The following is a 3,907-nucleotide window of genomic DNA, read 5'->3' as shown; positions in this document are numbered from 1 at the left end:
GCTGCCAAACAGGATGAACTGACTGAGTTCAATCCCAGAGATCTCTGCACGAATAGAAAGAGACATGACTTTAGCATGTTGTCCTCTGAGCTCCGCACATAGGTGATGGCACACGTGAGCTAAATAAATAAGTGTAATTAAAAATTAAGAACAGAAATATATTCTTTGGTTTGAAAGAGTTCATGTGTAGCGTGCTGCTATATGAATTTCTTCAGGATTTTCTTCCTTGGCTTATCCAGATCCCTATTTGATAAGGAGAAAAGAGCGGTGGATCTCAAAAAGGAACTTGGCAAGTCAAAGTTCAGCAGGCGGCTGAGACAGGAGTACTTTCTGGAAAAGGCTCTGGTAGAGTCTGGGCCAGACTGGGCTGCATGTCTGCGGGAGGAGGAGCCCCGCAGCACTGGGAGGAGTCTGAGCAGGCGGGCTGGAGCGCCGCTGCGCACCAGGAAGTGACTGGCCCCTGCAACCCCTTTGCGCCATCCTCTGGTATTTTAGTTTGCCACTGCACGTCCTTCCAAGGCCTTAGGGACTCCGAAGGAGTCCCGGGTAAGTAGCCTGGAAACCCCGGAGTAGAGAGTGTTTGGGACAGGGAGGAGGCGGGGAGAAGCGGGTGGTTGGGGGCGGGGCACGGGGGGGGGGATGTCACCCAGGGTGACTTTGAAGGTCACAGCCAGCCATTGCAGTCCCCCACCCCCTCTCTTCCCTAGGGCAGCCCTGCCACCTGCCTACATTTTGTGTGGCATTTGGGTGGTTTGTCCTAGCATCTGTTTGCTAACTCACTTAGTTACATTTCCTATTGCTGTGGTACAATATACCCTGGCAAAACCAGCTTTAAGGGAGAAAAGGTTTATTAGGCTTCAAATTGCAGCTCCCAGCAATTCATCACGGAAAAACTCAAGACAGGAACTTGAAGCAGCTCGCCGCAGTCACAGCCATTCATACAGGGAGAATGAGTGTATACATAATTCCTACTCAGTATAGTTTCCCCAGTGTTCTGCAGTTCAGGACTGAAACCCAGAAATCGAACCCACAGGCCGGGCCTTTCCACCACAATTAATTTAACCAAGACAAACTCCTCCCATGTTATATACATGCAAACTTGATCTAAACCAGTGATTCTCAACCTTTAAGTGTAGCAACCCCTTTGAGAGTTAAACGACCCTTTCACAAGGGTCGAGTAAGACCATCCTGAATATCAGATATTTACATTCAGATTCATAACAGTAGCAAAATCACAATTATGAAGTAGCAACAAAAATAATTTTACGGTTGGGAGTCACCAGAACATGAGGAATTGTGCTAAAGGGTCACAGCATTAGGAAGGCTGAGTATCACTGATCTAGACTATCCCTCCCTAGATGTATATCTATTCCTACATACTCCCCCCTTCCCCCCTCCCAGCTATAGCCTTGACAATTCAAACCATCACAACCTCCACCTTAGGGACGATTGTGGGACAGACTTGTTCAAAGGGGCAATTGGAGGCCTCTTTGCGGGATGACTGCATGTGGTCTGCAGTGGGACACATTTAGTGAATTCATTTTCCTCCCAGCTTTAGTCAAAAACCCTGGCTGGGGTCCAGCCAATGAAAAGGCAGGTAATCGGAGTTCCTACCTATGGGTGGCTGAAAAGTTTGCTCCAAGGAATGTTTAGCTCTCTGAAGCTTCGAAATTTCAGATTGTCTCTGACTTGACCTTCTGAGCATTGGAGGCTGATTATCCACCGAAGCTCAGGAAAGGAAACACTAACTATAGGTGGTTGCCATAAACTCTTGGGTTTTCTAGTCAGTGATTAATCCTGAGGGAGGAATGGAGCGTGCTCTCTCTCTCTCTCTCACACACACACACACCAGCATTTATATTTAAAACAGAAAAAAAACCTACAAGAACCAATTAGTCTCCCCCCCGAGACTAGTTGTCCTAACTAATCACAAAGAGTCATAAACAAAGAAACTAGAACTTACCTTCATTGGGGTTAGTGTCTTGTCCTGCGAAGTATATTTAGCTATGGAAATTACCAAGTACAATAAGGGATTCTCTACTACAAGTGTTGAAAAGGCAGGAGCCCATTTGTTTAATTTTTGTTATTTTGAAGAGCATGTTTTAATAGCATGTTTAATTACAAGCACAAGCCACCATGCCCAGTCTTTTCCTTTTCATAAGTATGTCTGAAATTGTGTTTTTCATTTACTTTTTTTTTTTTTTGAGACTAGGGTCTCACTGTGTAGCCCTGGCTGGCCTGACTTTGAACTTTTGATTCTCCTTCCTCCAAGTCCTGAGGGCAAAGGCTGGAGTTATAAGTGTGCATGCCATGTCTGGCGCTGAGGTTGGAACCCAGGCTTCCTCTATGCTGGGCAGGCACTCTGCCTACTGAATGACATCCATAGCATTCATTCTTGATTTTTTTACCTTCCATTTCTTCCCTCATTTTTTCTCGGTGGCCTTGGTTTTTCTATATCCAACACATACACTTCTCTCACCCTGATGATCCTCTGGCACACAAGTTTGGTAGTACTAACAGGTATGTCTTGTCAGGCCAGTGTCTTGTCAGGTCATAGCCTCTCTATGCTCCAGAGGGCACTCACTCAGTGGGTCAGAGGTTGTGTGTGGACGGCTTTTTAAAAAGATTTTCTCATATAAATGTATTTAGGCTCGAAATACCTTCCTCCCTGGTTGGTAGGTGGTAGACATCGAGGCACAAAGAAGACAAGTGACCCAAGTGGCACGTTTTGAGTCATGGTATAAGGAAGGGCACATGAAGCCGGGCATGGTGGCGCACGCCTTTAATCCCAGCACTCGGGAGGCAGAGGCAGGCGGATTTCTGAGTTCGAGGCCAGCCTGGTCTACAGAGTGAGTTCCAGGACAGCCAGAGCTATACAGAGAAACCTTGCCTCGAAAAACCAACCAACCAAAAAAAAAAAAAAAGGAAGGGCACATGAACACCTACTGTATGATGCATAGTATAAGCTTATTTCATTCTTACTACAGCCCCGAAAGGTAGGCATTATTAGTTCTGTTTTATAGGCAGTGATCAGATATTCATCGTGCTTAGTTAACCTGTCCAAACACACCTAGGGGGAGTAGAACCTGGAGTAGAATATGGGTTCGGAGCCAATTACTGTTTGATTTTATTTATTTTTTATTTTATGTATTCACCATTGCTCTTTTCAGACACACCAGAAGAGGGCATCAGATCCCATTACAGATGGTCATGAGCCACCATGTGGTTGCTGGGATTTGAACTCAGAACCTGTGGAAGAGCAGTCAGTGCTCTTAACTACTGAGCCATCTCTCCAGCCCCTATTCACATTTTTTTTTTTTGAGACAAGGTTTCTCTGTATAATAGTCCTGGCTATTTTGGACTAGCTTTGTAGACCAGGCTGGCCTCTAGAGATCCTCTTGCCACTGCCTCCCAAGTGATGGGATCAAAGGCATGCACCACCACATCTGGTGCCTATTAATATTTTAAAAATATATGTATTTGTTTTTATTTTATGTGTATGTGTGCTTGCCTGGATGTATGTCTATGCACCACCTTTTTTATTATGTGTTTTTATTTTATGTGTTTTTATTTTATGTGTATGTGTGCCTTGTGCCTATGGAGGCCAGAGCATGTGTTGGGTCCTCTGGACCTGGAGTAACATGTGTAAGTCACCATGTGGGTGTTGGGAACCAAACATAGGTTCTCTTTAAGAGCAACAAGTACTCTTGACCACTGAGCCATCTCTCCAGCCCCTATTTAAATCTTTAGAGATTAAACTCGCCTACTAACTAGCTGACTCCCTTGGTATTTTCATACACCCTCATTTTGGTTGCCCCCTTTAATCTCTCTTCATCCTGTCACTTTGTAAACCCTTCCACCTTCAGTACTCCCCCCGGCTCGGCTTTCTTTCTTTTTTTTTTTTTAA

General features: G+C 45.0%; 1 protein-coding gene across 3 annotated transcripts in view; it reads left to right on the top strand.

Annotated features, from left to right (window-relative positions):
- The first annotated feature begins 410 nt into the window (after positions 1-410).
- Positions 411-3,907, top strand: part of Trmt2b (tRNA methyltransferase 2 homolog B) — a 52,238-nt gene continuing 48,741 nt past the window's right edge. Inside the window, exon 1 of one of the 3 annotated variants that reach the window (XM_021153164.1) lies at positions 411-546. The gene's annotated coding sequence lies outside the window, so the exon portion shown is untranslated. The remainder of the gene's footprint in view (positions 547-3,907) is intronic. The other 2 variants (XM_021153162.1, XM_021153163.2) reach the window with 2 other exon arrangements.

The sequence above is a fragment of the Mus caroli genome, chromosome X (genome assembly GCF_900094665.2).
Source record: "Mus caroli chromosome X, CAROLI_EIJ_v1.1, whole genome shotgun sequence".
Lineage (NCBI taxonomy): Eukaryota > Metazoa > Chordata > Mammalia > Rodentia > Muridae > Mus > Mus caroli.
Note: the sequence above shows the minus strand (reverse complement) of the source record. Positions and strands in the feature narration are given on the sequence as shown.